The 20,059-nt window shown below is 37.2% G+C and overlaps 1 non-coding gene across 1 annotated transcript; it reads left to right on the top strand.

The window, feature by feature from the left end:
* The first annotated feature begins 13,595 nt into the window (after positions 1-13,595).
* On the top strand, positions 13,596-13,698 carry LOC118597556. Its single transcript, XR_004946856.1, has one exon. It is a non-coding gene; the product is annotated as a U6 spliceosomal RNA (small nuclear RNA).
* The last annotated feature ends 6,361 nt before the right edge of the window (positions 13,699-20,059 follow it).

The raw sequence follows: 20,059 nt of genomic DNA, 5'->3' as shown, positions 1-20,059 counted from the left end.
ATAATGGCAGCAGGGATCCCGACAGATTCTCCATTAGCAGTTCCTAAGATAACTTAATTTCCTGATTAAACATAGGTTTTTAAATCATATTGACATCTTAAAAGAGAAACAAATAATGGTGCCAGTTCTCTTAGGCACAGAAAAAGGCTTTCCTTTTCCTTCTCCACCACTGCCATACCTCCTCTAAGTGTCTAGAAAGTTCTTTGTGATTCAGAAACTACTGCCCGAATCTACACTCTGCAGCTTGGTCCACCTCATAAAACTTACCATGGATGCCAATTTTAGATACTAGCACTTTTGCTGTTCTGTGAATGAGGTCTAATATCTTTTGTCCACTCTTCAGTATAGTCAACATGAATGCTCAGGGCTGAGGGAGCAGCAAGGCATAGAGAAATGTAGCCTTGTGGTTCAATTTATAAATGATGTCGTCCCCAATACAATCTGAGACTTGTAATATTGTAAATAAAATTTAACCAGAATACAATCATTCTCTGAGAGACTGTCTATTGCTGTTTTTACTCTATACCTTCTAAAATGTGTATCAGTGTTTTGCCTACATGTATGCCTGTGTACCATGTTAATGCCCGGTATCAACACAGGCTAGTAGAGGGCATAGATTATTCTGATACTAGAGCTGTAAATGGTTGTGAGCCACAATGTGGAAATGGAGAATTGAACTCCGATCCTTTGGAAGAGCAAGCCATACTTTTGACAGCAGAACCACCCCTCTAGCCCCAATATGTTTGCTTTTTACAGCAGGGTTGAACTGTTACGGCAGAGATCTTATAGACCCAAGAGTCAAACTATTTACTCTATGGCACCTTATAAAAACAAGCAAAAAACAAACCACACTGACTACAAAAGTCTTGCCTAGTATTGCATTACAGATGCCGTAATCCAGTCAGCACTGGATGCAGAAAAGAAGTATGTGGATGAGGCTGTCTGCAGCCCTGTGGACATTCTACACATGAAGGCAGGGTGAGCCAATCCACCTCCACAGGGTAAGTGAGGGAAAGATGTTAAGAAGAGTGTTGTATTCATAGAAGCTGGTGCCTTGATGGATGCTGGACATACAAAAGGCTCCATCTCTACTCACCTTTAGTGGAAGCTTCATTTGTCTCCCAATGACACCCTTTGTTTTCTTTCTGTGTTTGCTTCACTGGAAGACACTCTAGAGTAAAGCCCTGAGAGATTAGCAGCCATCAGCAAGTTAAGACTTTGTTCCCCATTTCCCAAGTTGTCTCTTTTTGGACATGTGAGAAGCATCTGGGAAATTTTCAATGAGAAAATTAGGAAAATTCACCTCGGAAGCCAATTTGGAATCAAGAGCTTATTTTCCTTTATTTTAAAAATTGATTTTAGCTTCCAGCTTTTTCTATTTGCCTCAATTAGAATTATATTTTTTCAACCATTAAAATATGATATCAGAAATTGGAACTTTTGTAGAACTAAGTTTTAATAATATTAAAAAGAAAAACAACAGCCAAAAAAAAAAAAAAAAAAAAAAGTGAAGGCACATAGCGTCCCATAGGGTGGAACTCTGCTTTAAAGCTCAGCCATGTGGCTTCTTACGGAAGTATAATGAGTTAAAGATGAAATTCCACTACTAGTTTGCATACATCTTGCAAAGATTCTGTCCAGTAAAATGGTAATTAGAGTATTTTTTTACAATAAATATTATAATTTTTAATTCTAATATTGTAAGCTATGAAATGTCTTCCATTTCCCCGAACATATGTTTTTTGTCCCGCTTCTCTGTCCAAGAGACAGAAATAAAATAAACACCTTAATGAACACAATACCAATTCTCCCAAGACTCTGTTCCTATCTTATGGTCATAACATGGAACAGAGATTTGAAGAGTCTCCCTAGGGAAAGAAAACTCTGTCTCATTTCTCACCTCAGTGTGGTCTGCAGAAGTATTCAGACTGGTTCGTTGCTAAATTGCTGTAGCTTTCTAAGTAAGTTGCAATTTGCAATTACAAGTGTATTTGTGAAGTGTAAGTGGGATGATTTCCTCCTTTGAATATGATAGTAAAGCACTCCAAGATGGCAGTTAAGTTAGGGTGGGGTCCTTTCAGACACTGGGAGGCTGATCATGAAAATATGGCTCTCTGTTGGTCTTTTTTGTTAATTGCAAAAACATGAGGAGAAACTCCTGTTAAGACATTATATTAGAAACAAAATATTTTGAATAGTTCTCCCTAGTGATTACAGATGCATCATGGATGATGTGAGACTTTGGAGGTAAGGGCTTTCAATCACAGGCTGTTTAAGTGGTTAATGATCTCCACTTGACTGGTCAATATGGGGACTTATCAAATGATCATTCTTTTTTTTGTTGTTGTTGGTGAAAATATATTTACTGTCATACATTCCAGTGAGGGGGAATTCTGCAGAGATCTGCATAAACTCATCACAGCTGCTCAACCATCTGACATCCTGATGGTCGGTGGAGGGGGAGACCTCAATGCACGTGTTGGTGGTAGTGCCAAAATGTGGAAGAAAATTATTGAACCACAGAGGATTACTCTCTTCCTGCATGGTGAGAAAGCCAAGTCAAAACTTGTAATCATAGAAAACAGCTTCAATCATCCAAGTTAGGAGGAAAAAAATATCTTGGATGTGCCACAAATCAAAACCAGTGACGTCTTACCCATCCTGTCACTGTTTCTCAGCAGAAGACCAAAGATGTTGACAAAGTGAACGGATAGTAGATCATTACCCAATGTGCTTCAAATCATAACATCATCAGTGAAGGTATATAATATTTTCCATTTGATAATGATTCCTCCACTCTGCAACATTGTAACCAGGTCACCTCATGAAAGTCCCAGTTCCTCATGCAGCACTATAAACATCTACTGAAATTCTAACAGACTTCGAAGGTTGTGTCACTCACATTTTTAGCTTGCCCTTCCAATAGTATTTAGTGTTCACCTTTTACCCAGAAGGTATTAGCATGTTTTGAGCACATGTGAGGGCCTGAAAGAACTAACTGGGGACCAGAAGTACCATATAGCAGAAAACTTGCTGAGCTTCAGTATCCAGTCCTGCAAATTTTAAATATAATTTAGAAATAAAAATATTACATTTCATTGAGATTTAAATATTTCTTTTATTTTGAAGGTAGTGAGGATTTAAAATTTTGAATGTTTTTTTATTTTATACAATGGGTATTTCTTAAATGAGTTCACCAATGCTTTGTCATCTGTAGTAGAAAAAACAATATTTCAATTTTTTGTTTTTCTGGAGCAGATGTCTCTGACATAGCACATGGTCAGTTATTAGTCTTGAATCAAAGATCAAGATTTGTAAACGCTGCTGGCAAATTAGTTCTTGCCTCTTTTCAAACCAATTTTCTAAGATGCCATGGATAAGCACTCATATCTGCAAAGATGCTGTTAATTTTGTGGTATAAAAGTGATACTTAACCACTCTTTCTCCATTCATGGTTTTTCTTTTGTCTGCTTTTCCCAATAATTGTTTTCTTAATAATGGTCAAGAATTTCCCACCAGATTCTAGAACAATAAATCAAGTCTGGTGAGAAATTCAATAGCAGGGAAACATCAGATTCTAAAACAACTTTTGCACTGCACAAAATTATTAAAGTATAGAAGCAAGTTACTGTATGACATGAAGTGAATTCTGAGACACAATAACAAGGGTTCGAGCCTGAGCTTGGTGTGATCTCTTTGTTGCTTCCATGCCAATAATGCATTCTTCCCATGATAGATTGTGTGTAAGTGCATTTCTAAAGGTCACATGAAGTGGTTTGATCAGACTAGTGATGGGCACTGTACAAAAATAAGGCAGACTTATAAAAGTCTTTTGGAACTAAGTTGTTTGTGTAGTAGGTCAAAGTTGTATGCCAAACAAATAGTTGAATGTTCAGAGCATTCAAAATGAGCTCCTTCACGTGTTTTAGCTTCTGAGTCCTTTGGGACAATAAAAGACAACATATTTGCTCTTTAATGTCCCATATGAGATTGAAGACACTGCAGCCTCACTTCCCACGAAGATTGACATGCCTGAGGTGACTGCTAAAATAAACAGTGCACAGTATGTGTGAAGGTTGTAGCATACTCTTTTTTGGGGGTGCCAAGACATTACAGGATATCTTTGCCTTTACCTCTAACATCTCTGGAACCTTGAGTTTGAAAGAAAGAAATCTCTGAATAGTAGAGATTTTTCCATGTGATTAACACTATTAGCCAGCAGTCTAGGGAGAAAGCAATTAAAAGCATGGCTACTCTGGGAAAATTCCAAAGTCACATGCAAAAAATTTGCCAAACTATTAAAAAAATTTCCTTCTTATGCAAAAGATGTAAAGAGCTGGGAGGGAGGCTGATTCTTGAGAGAGAAAGGAACAGCTATCTTGGGTGAGGCTCCCTTCCCAGGCTCAGCACCCTCACCACATCTTGCTCCCATTACCACTCTTTTCAACTTTTGTTGACAGCTAAAGTTCAGAGGTTGCCTTGTTTGCCTTGTAGTTGATGTTAGTTCAACATTAGACACTAAAGGTGGAGCGAACACAGGAATTGGTGCACAGGGGTAGGGGAAGAACCTTGGCAGCCAAAACTAACATGTGTTTTACACTTGGGGCAAGTAAATTAAAAATGGAAAAAGAAACTGGGCAAGTGAGATAATTGGCTAGTAGAAATGCCTGTCAAACTTGATCCTCTCAGTGAGACTCTGAGTTGAGAAGCAAATAAAATTATTCATCACTACCCTCAATCTATCCTCTGTGTCCTTAGAGAAAACTCATAGTACTTCATGAGTTTTGGGCACAAGAAATCTGGTATATAAGTGGGAAGAAGTTAAGGAATGTGTGTGTGTGTGTGTGTGTGTGTGTGTGTGTGTGTGTGTGCGCGCGCGTGCGCGCGCGCGCGCGCATGTATGGGTGTGTTCTTTAAAATTACTTCCTGTACAACATTTGTTTTCCTGAAAGAACTTAAAACAGTACTGACACTTGTTTGGAAATAAATGATGGTAGTTGCCATATGTATATTATCTTTCAATTTTTGGAGATTCAAAATGAGATCTGTCATTTGGGCTTAATGAATCTATTTGAGTCTAAAACAGTGAATGATAAGTTAATACTGATGAGTTTAACTTTCCAACTGATTCTTCAGAATGACAACAAAAGAATCAGACATAGCAAATGGAAGTTTGGTAAATCACAGTATTTCTATATTCAAATGTGCAAATGAATGAAGTGACATCTGGTCTCTTTAACCCCACCAGGATGTTTTGAAATGTTTTTGTACTAAGTTATGTGTTGTTGGAAAAAAATCTATATTGTGTAACATACAGAGGAAAAGAGGACAATTCCTAATTAACCATAGGAAAAACATCTCAGAGATGGGAAAATTATTTGCCATTAGGAAGAGCAATTTTTTTTTTAAGAAGACTTTCTTACTGGGTTGTATAAGTGGGTCTGTGAGACTCCATAAATATAGATTCCTAATGGTGAGGTACCAAGACTGCTCTATGAGGAAAGAAAGCAGAAAATTAGTGGCAAAGAATGTTGTAAAAAATAGGTGGTTGTATACATTCTGAAAAAAAAACTGTGAGACAAAGGAAGAATGAGTTGTGGCATATGGTGCTGGCTGAACCCTATTGAGGTACTGCTGTGTGTAGTGAGAAATTGCCAGAAGCAGTGGCTTTCAAAACACGCTTATGGAGATACAATGTGTAGATTTTTAGCTGAGGTTAGAACTGGGACATGTATGCCCTTATCACCTATCTGGTCTGTGAATATAGAGCTGATTAGAATATTCACTAGCAAGAGTCAAAAGAAACCTGAACAGTTCAGTTGAGTATAGGAAATGGAAGCTCACGGTCACATTGAGTACCCAGGATGTCAAAGGCTTGGAGACAGCATCTTATTTCCTTTGTACACAGCTAAGAGTTGCTTGTGAGTTTTTTTGAAGGGAAAAGTCCAGTATGGCTTTTATTGACTTGTCTGGTGACATGGAACTTCATGCAGGATGCTTTTATCTTTCTTCCTTAAAGTTGTAAGATCACCAGAAGAGCTCCTTCACAATGGCTACAGAATATATGATTTTAGACAGTACTAGGAGCCATACTTGTGTAGTGCATGGGCTCATCAAAATAAATAAGAGTACTATAATAATCAGATAATCCATACAATTGTTTCCTTTAAATTGGTAATTAATTAATTTGACAGTAAAACTCAACTTTAGCTATTTTATTTTACCACTTCATAGGGCTGGAGAGATGGCTCACTGGTCAGAGCATTGCCTGCTCTTTCAGAGGAGCTGGGTTCAATTCCCAGCACCTACATAGTGGCTCACAACTGTTTGTGACTCTAGAGGATATGATACCCTCATATAGACATGCATGCGGGGAGAACACCAATGAATGTTCCATTTCACTTATCCTCAAGAACATGGATTTCTCTGCTTTAATACAATTTGAAGATTATTTTAAATGTCCCCCAACATTAGTACCATAAAAAGTAAATTAGTTAAATAAAATTGTCAAATAAAATATGTAATTTTAGCAACCCCCCAGAAACATCTTTTTTGTTGTTGTTGTTGTTCCAAGATACAAAAGATTTTAAAACAATATTTCTGTGTAACTCCCATAGTTCTTCATGAAGACATTTCCAGCATGGATAGTCCTTAGAAATACCTGGCTTGCGTTGTGTGCCCTGTCTAAGAGGACTTTCAAACCAGTCTGGGAAATTTCTAATACTAGCGAAGCAGTATCATCAGCCTTATAAGAAGCTTAACAAAGTTTTGCTTTGATTTAAATCAACCAAGAAGCAGTATAAAATAGTCAAGAGGGTAAATCACATTCACAGACTCAAACAGCACTCAGGATACTTTTGTAAACTAACCCGGCTTCTTTCCAATAAACTTTCCTTTCAAGCTAGTTCATGTTCAATAGCCAATCTAGGAGCCCCTTGCAGTGTGACCAGGACTTATCCTGGGTGCATGAAATGGCTTTTTGGAACACACTCCTTAGAGTGGGATACTGTGTTCAGCCTTGACACAGGGGCTTGGTCCTGCTTCAATTTAGTATGCCAGACTTTGTTGACTCTCCAAGGGAGGTCTTACCTTCTCTGAGGAGTGGGGCAGGGGGAGGGTAGGATTGAGGGAAGTGGGTGTGTGGCAGAAGGAGAGGAAGGGGGATCAGGGATTAGTATATAAAATACAAAAAATCTTTTTAAATAAATAAATTAAAAAAGTTAAAAAACCTTTTAACTTGATACAAACCTGTATCACAAATCTTAAAAGGTCTTATTAATAAAAACAAACCCAAAGCAAGGTATGGTTAAAGCTGGAAGATCAGAGAAGCAAAACAAGCCACAGCTTCCTTACCTCACCCATTTCTCAGCTGATCCTGTTTCCTCAGACTGTTAGTTTCTGTGTCCTCATCCAAATGGATCTCAGCTGAACTGCTGCTAAAAGCCTAAAAGCTTAACCTGCTTAGTTCCTGGTTTTCACACCTTATGTACCTTTCTGTTTTCTGCCCTCACTTCCTGGGATTAAAGGCTCACTTCTTGAGATTAAAGGCATGAGTCACCAAGCCTGGCTGTTTCCAGTATGGCCTTGAACTCACAGAGATCCGGATAGATCTCTGCCTCCCAAGTGATAGGATTAAAGGCTGTGTGCCACCATTTTCTGGCTACTATATCTAGTGGCTGTTCTGTTCTCTGACCGCAAATAAGTTTATTAGGGTACACAATATTTGGGGGAACACAATACCACCACACAAACCACCATACTTTACCTCTTCACCAACATTATAGCTCAACAGATGAAATTATTATTTACTTACTTACAGTATACATGCTAATTGGATTTAAGCCAAAATTATATTAGATATTGAGTTTTTGTTATAGAATAGTCTGCCTCAGGGATTGTAATTGGCTACTATAAATACTGAAAGATTTTTGTAGCAAAATTCATGAAAATGATTCCATTGTTCAACTCCAGGAAGAAATTTGGGGTATGATTCAGTGACTTGATATCCTTACCTGTAGAGGCAGGTCCAATTTTTAAACAAAGGTTATCAGCAATATGGCTAACTCACAATTTAATCATATCTCTATAAATTTTAATTTAGATATAAGCCTTAATTTTGACTTAAGCAAAGAATCATGCATTCACATACATGAATAAAATTTTGAAGATGCTTGATTAGCTTAGAAAAATCAAGAAACGCTTCTACTCAAAAATTACCTTAATATATTGTCTTAATATCAATAGAATGTTGAATGATTCTGAATTGATCCACTTTAAATTCTTTTTAAGCCAATGTGACTCAGCAATGAGGAATGAACAATTTTTCTGGTTGCAAAAAAATAAATCTTTCTGCACTTAAGTTAATTTTTATCAAGTTATCTTATTAGTTAATAAAACAATACCTGCTTTATGGGATGAAATATATCTCAATGAAAATTCCTTGGCCATACAATTTTAAAACAATATTGAAGTATTTCCAACCAAAAATGGTTGAAAGTTTTTTGGAGTTGGGGATGACCTAAGGTCTTTTGTATTCATAAACAATTTTATACTCCCAAAGAACAATTTTCATAATTATTGTCATAATTGCAGTTATAGTTTAATGTAATTGGGAATTAATGTGTTTAATGATAATCATCTAAACTGTTAAACTTGTAAAACATTATAAATATATGCTGAGTGAATGAATGATTACACGAATAAATTTTTATATTTAACATTTCAAAAAATTTCAAAAGATAGCTATGTCTAGTTCATTAGAGGTTATTAGCAGATAGGATTTAATCCCGAAGACAGCAGTTCAATTAGTAAGTTATATTTTTATTTTGCTGTTTCATTCATCAAATCATTGAAATGCTTTTGCTTGCTTGAATTTTTTAAAATATCAAAGTTAACATGTTCTTAGACATAATTTGGCCTATTAATCATTTGTGTTTACTTGAATACCCTGATTTCACACTCTTGTGAGTCTGCTTAGTTTTCAATGGGTACCTAACATTGTCTATTAAATGGTCCTCATTTAAGACTATCTTCCCCATCTCGAAAAACCAAACCAAACCAAACCAAACCAAACCAAACCAAACCAAACCAAACAAACAAAAACACGATCTAATTACTTTAGGACTGGAGAGAGAGAACTCCAAAGCTACAGTCCCTACTTTTCTGGTAGTGGGCCAGGGGTCAGTTCTCAGTACCTACTTCAGATGGCTCACATTGTATGTTAGTCCAGATCCAAGGGTCCAAACACTCTTCTCTGGATTCACAGGGCACCTTCACTCAAATGTACCCTAGCACATATAGACACATATGCATGCATATAATGTTGTAAACGACTTTTTTTTGTTTTGGCTTTTTTTGTTGTTGTTGTTTTTTTGTTTTTTTGAGACAAGGTTTCTCTGTGTAGCTTTTCACCTTTCCTGGAACTCGAACTCACAGAGATCTGCTTGGCTCTGCCTCCCGAGTGCTGGGATTAAAGGCATGTGCCACCACCGCCCAGCTGTAAATGACTTTAAATTTTTTTCCTTGGTAAAAATGATACCATAACACACTCATTTACTCTTCTTGCTTATGAAACTTTATTATTATTTACTCTTATAAGTTATCATCAAAACTAACTCTTTATATAGTATTTGTTTTGCTAAATACAGTATGACTTGGCATTTAATTAGTTTACTTCGCCAAGCACTATACATTTCTACAAATGATTTGTGAAAATACTATATGTTTTTGAAACTGGTTGTTCCAATTTGTAGTATAAAATATTTTTTTTGTTCTTTCTTTTTTTCCACTTTTTTTAGATAGAAGAGATATTGACATTTACAAAAATTTTAACTTCTTGCAGTAATATTATAAAGCTTACCTTGATCATATATTTTTCCTAAATTATTAGAAACATTAGTAAATTTTCATATACATAACTTTAATTGATAACTTTTTAATGATACATGATCATCAGTATTTTAATTGCATCATTTTCTAGAAATTATCAAAATCAATGCTACATTTAATATGCAAATTACAGAAATAAACTAGTTTTATTATGTTTTTAAACTTTTTATAATAACAAAAATAGTCTTTTTATTATAATTGCCTTTATTCTTTAGTTGCTTGAGAATTTCATAGCGGTATGTAATACTTTTTTTAAAATTTTTTTTATTGACTCTTTGGGAATTTCACATCATGTACCCTAATCCACTCATTTCCCAGTTCTTCCATATCCACCTCCCACCATTGTAACCTCTTCACAAAAGGAAAATGAAAACTTAAAATTAGAAAGAAAGACAAACAAACAAACAAATCATCTTACCCACCCCTTTGGAATCAGAACCTCCACTCATAGAGTCACGGTTGTCACGTCCCCAGGTCCCCCACACTTGATCCACTCTGCTCCTCCATCTTTCCTGCCTCTCCATCACATACTCATTTGTAGTAGTGGCATTGGAAGCTTTGGTGTGTCATGCAGTATACCCTTTGGCCCAAACAGCTTTACTCTCAAATGTACATTGCAATGAGTCATTGGTCTGGTTCAAGGCCTCTGGTTTCTGTTCCACTATCCACTATATTGGATCCTCACTGAGACTACTCTTGGTTATTCTGCTGTTGCTCTGAGTTATGGAGATCCTGTAGCTATGGTTCTTCAGAACCCACCCCTTCAGGTGTTCTAATAGGTCATAGATGAGGGTGGTGTTGTGGTAGGCCAAGTCAAAGCCCTGAATTTTTGTCCTTGGTGATAGCTGAGTTGGTCAGTCCCAGTCTCCCCAGTAGGTCCAGGATAAATCTCCCTCACCCACAGCCCAAGGAAAGGGGCCAGCTCTCCTGCAGCCCACGACAGGTGGGGTCAGCCCAGCACATCACTTAGACATCAACATGGCTTCAGGTGGCAACCCAGACCTCAGACAACTGCATGGCATTTGGAGCTAACATGGGCCTTGGACATCAGCACAGACCCCAGTTGCAGTAGGACTACAGACCCAGACCCAGCCCTTGGTGGCAGCACAGACCCAGATGTCACCATGGCCCCAGGTGGCAGTACAGGCCACTCAGATCAGTATGGCCCACAGCAGCAGCTTGGGACCTGACATCACCATGACCTCAGGTTGGCTGCACAGGCTCCTATCAGATGGATCCTTTTCTCCAGCGAGGCTTCAGTTCCACCTCTCTCCACAGTACATGAAATGCTCCTCTTCTCTTTCTTTCCCATATCTCCACTGAATGCTTCATCTTTCCCATATCTCCATCACCTATTTGTTCATCTCAGTGCCACCCACTCCCCTGGGCCACAGGGCCATGGCTGGTGCTGGGCGTATTCTGGCTGTTCTCGGCCCTATGTAATGTGTTTGGACAAACATTTACCCCCGTATCTACTTTCCAATTACTGCACTATTCCATTACCACATTCCCCTCCTGATTTCATGTGGTCTTTTTTTTTTTTTTCAACTCACTGAATTAACTTCATGTAATTTTTTTATCTCAATTTTATACACATATACAATGAAATATGATCATAACCACTATTCTCTCCTTTTCTTCCCTCCTTCAATGCCCTTCATGTCTTTTTTTTGTTTCCTTCCTCTCTGTCTCTCTCTCCCTCCCTCTCTCTTTCTGTTCTCTTCACAACTTATCAAGTCCAGTTAGGGCTGTCCATATATGCACGGGGATGTGTCATCCATTGGAGCTTGGGAAACCTGTCTGTGGTCACTCCTTCAGGAAAAGAATGATTTTCACTCCTCCAGCAGCTATCAAATATCCATAGCTCCTCTGTAAGGCAAGCAGTCCTCAGATTACCTTCTCACTTATGCCAGAGTTGTGCTTGTCATGGTCTTCTGCATATCCTCAGCTATTAAGAATTCATCACTGTAGCAGGGAGGAGAGGGCAGGGAGGGACAATGGGTGGGCTAACCAAAACTTCAGGTGTTTGGAACACAGTCTTTTGAGCAAAGAAACATGTTTTGTTTAGTCTAAGTTGCATTTTGACAATTTATGGCAATAGTAAATTTATCACTTGATTGAATTACTTTAAAATATGTTACATTACTATGCTCAAAAATCTACTGAAAAACAGTTACAATGGAAAGTCAGTCTAGAATAACATTTGTAAAAAAAAAGTAGAAACTTACAGTCTTAAGATATACGTCTAGAACTAAATGTGTATCAATAGAATACTGAAAGAATCTAATTAGTTAAAAATTTCTCTGAGGGAATTGGAATAAGAATAGGAATTCAAATCAGAAAAATAATTATATAAAGTTTTGACCATTGAAAAAAGCTCTTCAATGTGGCTTTTAAGATGCATAATAGTATTAAATGGTGCTTAGATTCTGTTGGACACCTTTCAAAGCATGAAGTAGTAGTGTTATTTAAGGATATTAGCATTATGATATATTGGAAACTACAAATTTTGCAGTTAAATTAATAGAAATTGTTTAAATGTTTCTCTTAAAACAAGTAAAACTATTTTAAATGTATGTTAAATAACTCCTGTTTAGAAGGTGGAAATAAAGATCTCCTGCGCCTATTGATGGTGGGCAATACTTATTATCTATTTGAAAAGAATATAATTTAAGCAAAAGACAACTTTCCAATGGAGAAACTTGGCAAATGCTATCTCAATGGAGTAGTGAAGGTTAACATTATCAGAAACGACATATGGACAAAATGTATACCACAATATAAAATAATCAAAGGATGTCACACTTTTATATTATTTCCAAAACCCTCATAAGTCCAAGTGAACTATTAATCATATATCAGACAAAAAAGAGAATTTGCAAGGACACCTAATCGGCATTCCTCAATATTGTCATGTTTAAGAAAAATAGGAGAGATTAAGAAAATACCAAACACCAGAGGAAGAGATGGAAGTTAGCAACATTCACCATGGAAAACTGGGTAGTGTCCTAACAGGAGATATTAATGGAAAATGATGAGATCGAACAAACTCTAGAATTTAGCTTTGAACATATGTAAGAGATTAAAAAAACATTAAAAATTCTTAGATGGATTTCAAGGTAGATGTTTGAAGGCACCTGACCAGCTAAAAAAATCTAGGAGGTATGTGTGCAGATTAGAATTTTAGCTTAGAGGACAGCTTTTGATAAGATACACTTGGAAAGAAACTGAATTCTCACTAGTATTATAATGCACCTGGAAATAGCATAAGTGTCTATGCATAATTAAATGGATAGATAAATTATATTATAATTGGTTAATAAGCACTATGTATTAGATAATAAGAGTGGACCAAGATCATAAACAGAGTTAAGTAAAATGATGTTAAATAAAGCAAGTTGTCAAATCGCCTATGAAGGATGATGATATTTAAACTCAAAAGATACTCAAAAGAATACATTGAATTCTCTGAGAATACATTCACATGTGGAAAAATCATATATGCATGAGAATATTATTCATTTGCTTCAATTAGTGGTTCATTTTCAGTTGTGAAAACAATTCAGTGGAAACAGGTATATAGAAGCTTCCAATTTATCTGCAACAATTTATTTAAAATAAGGAAATGTTGAAAATTTGTTATAAATTTATAATTACTCCCATTATTGGGATCACAATAATTTTCAACAATTGAAAGTGAAGTAAGAGTGCTTTAGCAGCACATATACTAAATTTGGAACAATACAGAGAAGATTATCACAGCCCCTTTGCAAAGATGACACATAAATTTGTGACCCATTCCATATTTTTGTTCAGTGCCAAATGATTGGCCCTCAAAACATAATACAAGTAATTGTATTTGGACTGAGCAGATTACATTTAAGAATATGCATATATGTACATATATGTTTGCAATAATAATTAACAGAAAAAGAGGCCATGAAAGAGAGAGTGTGTGTATGTGTATGTGAGGGGTATAATATGGGTTTGGAGAGAGAGGGAGAAGGTAAGGGAGAAATGTTGCATATATATTACAATTTAAAAAATAAAAAAAACAAAAATAAATTAAACATTTATAAATGTATTTTTAAATATATTAATGCATTAAAAATAAAATAATAAGGGTGGGGGAATGGGGCAAGCAAGAATATGTTCAACATATGGTATATGACTGTAAGAAGATTGAATATGATATAACTAATGAAGTAATTAAGTTCAGGGATTCTGTGAATATAGGGATGTCTCAGACATCAACTGGTGGGAAGCCCTTTGCATAGATAGTGCATCAAAGTTCAAGTGCTTAGCTGAAATGATCATAGGACCTCATTTCTCATCCAAATCTAGAGTTCAAGAATGAAAATTTGGGTTTTGGGATGAACCTTCTGAGAAAGGATTTCAGTCTAAGAATAACCAGGGTGTTAGGGATTCATACATAAAAACATTAAACCAAAATGTACCTGTTAATATTGAAGTCTGAGTTCAGGCATTACGTTTGGCCCTGGAAATTCTAGAGCAATGTTTCGTAAGAACTTGACTTGGTCCCACTTCAGACATCATTCTCCTATTGCCTTAGTTACTTCTTTGTACAGTTGAGGTAAAGATCTTACCTACTTCACAGGCAGGCCTAAAATATTAGTTATCATTTCTAAGAGCTTAGAACTACATCCCACACCAGGACACCTCACAGTTAAGGGTGACAGAAATGCTGAAATTAAATAAATAAATAAATAAATAGCATCGACGCTAACAGAAGTATTTTTCTGTGCCCATGCTGATGATATTTTCCTCTAATAAATTAATTGTCTCATTTGTCAAGTACAGCCTGGGCTTGGGCCAAGCATTAGTTGACCTACACAGCCCTTTCTCTAAAGACTCCAGAATATATCTCATTTGAGTGTGTTGACAAGCACTGAAAGATGAAAGGCTTTTCTTTTTCTCACAGAGCAATGGACTGCACCAGGAAATGGGGAAAGTTTCAGAATAAGCAGGTATGAGTCATTTGTAATTTACCAAGGTTTGAGCATTTCAGTTTTCACACCAAAACAAAACCTTTGGTTGATATAATTGAGAAAGTTCATTTTATGAACATGTATTTTCACCATTATACAATCTAAACAACTTACATTGAAAAAGTATTATAAATACTATGTGACCCCTGTTCTCATCAAAATATAAATGGTATTTCTTTATGAAGTTCAAAGTAGCTACTTAACTACTATCATTATTATCTAAAATCTCATTATATTATTTTTCCATGTTTAATAGAAGTCCACGGTATTAACTCAAATGTCATGGTTTACTAAATAATCTCTTCTACCATAATCTCTTCTGTACATAATCTAAATATCTTCATGTATTATCATCCGTCAGCTTTAAGTGTGTCATTCAGAGAAATATTTTAAACCTATCTATTTAGAAACCCATAGAACATTCCAGAAGCCCCAAGGGTGTTGAATGATGCTACAGGTCTTGAATTCATTTATGTCATTGCAGGAAACTAATAAAACAATGCATCATTTAAAACACATTGTTTTTTGGGTCTGTTTTTAATCTAATATTCTGAGCGTGACTGCATATGTCATTGTCAGCTATGACACTCATATCTAGCACAAATCCTGTAGCTGAGAGCTCTTGGGAACTGGAAGATTCATTTGAGCTGGACTATACTAAGTAAGCCTAACCTGGGTGTGAATAAAACATATATGTTGCACGAGCTACAGACAACAGCTGCATATAAAATTTCAGGGAATCATTTGTTTTGCCTGAAATCACAAACAATTTCATTTTTACATCTCGATACTAAAATGTTGAACCATAAAACAAATGATCAAGTTGTTGCTCTCATCTTGCTGATAATGGGGGGAGAGAAATAAGTTCTTGGTGCTAAGCCCTGTTTGGTTGGTCTGAAATGGTTGAATACCAAGAATACTTATCTAGTAGGCTGCAGTATTGTTCATCATCCAGTCTGTTCATTCACTGAGTTAAACAACAAGGACTCCACATCAAACTAACTTTTTTCGTTAGACGTGTATGTTTATGATAAAACTTATTCTGCGTGCTTCTTCATAGTGTCACATTAAACACCACCCAATTCCCATCTCTAGGGTAATAACACACAGACCTGAACTGAGCAACTAGGTTAGCCAATCCTCTCGATGTTGGTCTAGATCAGAGTTGCCCATGCTTCAGAACATCAGTGTTAGGAGAATATCTTTGTAGAAACAAGTAGATGGATGCTAGTGGTTGAATATCCTCCTCATAAGGAAATTTCAGGAAGAGCTTCATGTGGTGATGAGGTAAGGGTGAGATAGGTTAGCTGAATGAATGCTTTACAATAAAGTACAGGTAGGAATAGATTGGTTTAAAGGAGAATAAAAATAAGGCTGTTTCATGAGTCTCTAGCATTCAGTATCAGTTGATGAAATAAGAAGGAAGGAAATAGGATCCTTGATGACAACACAATGATGCTATGCAGACATATGGGTGGGGTCATAGATGAGACTTTATGGTTCTTCTCAGGCTAGCCCTGCTTATGCAGCAGACAGGCATGTACCTGAACGGTGTTTTTAATCTGCATTGTTGTTGCTGGGGCATGTTCCACAGGGAAGTGAGAGAACAACTCCCGAGTGGCTGGCTGTTTTCAGATGAAGGACTTAGCCTTGAAAGTTTCCTGGCAGCTGGCATTGCTACCTTTTTGGGGTCCATCTGAGGTATACTTCAAATATGTAATGTGGATAAAGCTGAACAAGAATTAATTATTGATGTTGGGTGCAGGCATTGGGATCCCCCAAAAAGTATTAATTGCCAAATACCTTTCCAAAGTTACCCCTCAAAACTTGACAGTTTTCCACTTGATGCTCAGTGTATAGTAGATGAAAAGTGAATGGTTAATTGTTGAATATTGGGATAAAGCTGGATTGTGTTGATGTCTCGGCTCCATCAGCTGACATCTTGGACAAGTTATTTACATCTTGAAGTCCACTTTCATTAGTTTTTATGTTTATTTATTTTTTTAATTGTATGTATATCTCTGTGTGTGGATATGTGTATAAGAGTATAGGTATCTGCAGAAGTCAAAGGAGATCATTGGACCGTCTACAGCTGGAGTTAGAAGCGGTCAATGACTGCTCATGTCAGCATTGATAAGCAAGTTCCAGTCCTCTTCAAGAGCAGTATGCTCTCTTAGCAGCTGAGCCTTGTTTCTCTGAAAGAGTAAGATTTAATGATGGAGTGAATAATTGGGATTTTGATGAGAACTGAATGGGATGGTGAATATAAAGTACTTGATGATGAGAAAAGGCTCAATACATTGTGGCTATTATTTTACAAAAATGAAGGTTAAAAAATACAAAGAGAAAACATGATGTAGCTACCTGCTTTCAAACTTCTACCTACCTACCTAATATTCAACAATTAACCATTCAATGTAGATGTTATTTCAGTGACGTGGAAGATCAAGGCCCCATTATCAAAAGTCAGAATTCCATTTCTCCTGAACTTAAGGAACTCCTCCCATGTCAACCAACATTGTGTTAAAACATTTTATGTTTTTAATTTTTTATCTTTATTAGATAAAATACAATGTTACTCGTTGTCTTCAATGTGATAGACATAAGCATTGTTATCATTTGGTCCCTTTCTTCAGGTTAAGCAGCCTTTTAAAAGTTTTCTTCACAGATGCTATTTCTTTTGTTTCCTCATTGTTATTCCAAAGCCCATGCTTATGAATCAAATCATGATGAGGGCTTCTGGGCAGCTGTGGCCTTGACAGTGTTCTCATCACTTGCTCCAGTTGAGACCATGTGTGCCAGCAGCATCTGTAACCATCTTGGAACTACAGTACAATAGAAAAAGGGGATGTGTGTTTTTATCACATTTATCTTCTCTGCTCACAGGAAGCAGACTTCAAAAATCCATAGACTAATGAATCAAGTTCTAGCCAACAATTAGTTTTGCACTGGAATGAGGAATATTTGGGCATTAAAATATCAATTAAGCATAAAGTATTTTATAGGAAAAACTGAAATTATTAAAAAGGAAATACTTTTGCTTTATCCAAATGAATCATGATACCTCAGCCCTCAATAAGAGACTGAACTAGGTAAGGCCTCTGGCCCACCATTGTCCTCCTGACTCAACAACATGGAGCAATTTATTGATGGCTGCTATTGGCTTCACGACTTCCTTCATTGCCATAGAGCTCCTATCAGCGGAAGCTATGCATAAATCTACAGATTTATTCTGTGTTAGTAGCTAAGACTGGTAACTGCTTTTGATAAACAACAACAACAACAAAACAGCATTAATAAAAGACGGTTCCCTGACCTCCCAGAATTAGGGTTTTAGTACATTGAGAAATGAGTTCCTAAGAAGTGATATGGATGGGAACTTTCCTCCAACAGACTGACAAGAATCATGATCTGCCCATAGTATCCAATTTTTACAAGCACAGGAGAGAAAGGACCTGAAAGTCAGCTTTGATAAAGCAGTGCTGAGTCTAGAAGGAAGAAAAGGACATGGTGTCGGAAGGAAAATGGAAACACGGCATCAGACACTTAGGAATACTTAAATCTAAATGAAAATTTAGATTTACCTATAACCTGATTCTAAGAAATAGTGAGCACTCATGCATTTTACATATATTAACCAGGTGATAAGGTGCACATTCAGCATTTTTACTTTAAAGCAAATACACCAAGTCCAAAGAAGAAAACACACACACACACACACACACACACACACACACACAAGCAGGTAGAAAGACAGGCAGGCACACAGATAGCCAGTGATGCGGGGGAGGGAGAGAGGGATGGAGGGAGGGAAAAAGGAAGGGAGAGAGGGATGGAGGGAAGAAGCATGGAAGGAAGGGAGGAGAGAAAAAATGGAGAGGGGCAAAGGCAAGAAAGTTCCAGAGGAGGAGGTGAAGTGGATCTGCAAACCAAATGAATGAATTTCCAGTTACTGCTGCTGTTTCCCAAAACCTGGGTAATAAGGCAATAAGCGACATTAGGAGGTTGGCTGGGACATCAAGATATGACTAAATCTACTGCTCCAGTAGTAACAGACAGTACATGTTAACGAACCACCTTACAGACAGCAGGCCTTTCATACCTAATGGCATTCTCATGGCATACTTCAGTGGGATTCTCAAGGCTTTTGTTTGTGCTGTTGTTTTGGTTTGGGTTTTGAGAGCCTCACTCCCCTGCTCAACTTTCCATGTGCTAGGATTACAGGCCTGTTAGCACAACCATGTCTCACAGCGAATCCCCATTTCCGTAGATCTTGAAGAGTTAGCACGGTTACCAGATGTAAATAAGTCACATCATAGAGGAAAGAACTAATCACTCGAATGGGCTGACAGTGTGGGAACTCAGAGACAAAGGGCCGCTTCCATCTCAAGTTCAAGGCCCAACTCAGAATGTGATTTAGGCTAAGCCTGACCAGATTGAAGTGGCAGTGTTCCTCTCTAGCCGAGTCTCTGTATTCGATTATATGTTTGTGTATATGTATGTGTGCTTGTGTGTGTGCAGGCACATGTGTGTATGTGTGGGTGCATATATACCTGTGTGTATGTGTAACTGAAGGCCAGAGGTCAACACTAAATACCATTCTGCAGGAACTGTTCTTCTTCTATCAGATGGGCCTCTCTCTAGGACCTGGAGCATGTTGAATAGTCTAGGCTCACTTGCTAGAACTCCATATCTGCCTCTCCAGTTATGGTGTTACAAATATACAGCAGCATGCCTGGTCCACACAAGTGCTGGGGACCAAACTCCGCTCCTCCTGCTGTCAAGGGAAACACTATGACACCTGAGCCATCTCCCCAGGCCCTCAAATCGCAATTCTTAAACCCAACTTTCCTATGGGAGAACTTGTTTTCAGAGCCAGGCAGAGTGAGAAGGTCCGTTTAAGTTTGTGGACAGCGGTCAAAGAGCTCACTCAATGGGCAGGAGGATCTTGGCCATACTCGGCAGGGCCAGTCTCGGCATTACAGGATAGACAAGTTATCACAGAGAAGCTAGAATCTAAGCTTGGGGTAGAACAAAAACTAGATCCTGGACTCCTTGAAGATTCATTATCTCATTTTCCGCATCAAGTTATTAAAGTGTCACGGGGACGGCCCGGACCTGCTCAGTGAATAGTTGAGATAAAATGACTCAGGGTACACTCT

The sequence above is a fragment of the Onychomys torridus genome, chromosome 16 (genome assembly GCF_903995425.1).
Source record: "Onychomys torridus chromosome 16, mOncTor1.1, whole genome shotgun sequence".
Lineage (NCBI taxonomy): Eukaryota > Metazoa > Chordata > Mammalia > Rodentia > Cricetidae > Onychomys > Onychomys torridus.
This window is presented reverse-complemented; position numbering and strand designations above follow the sequence as displayed.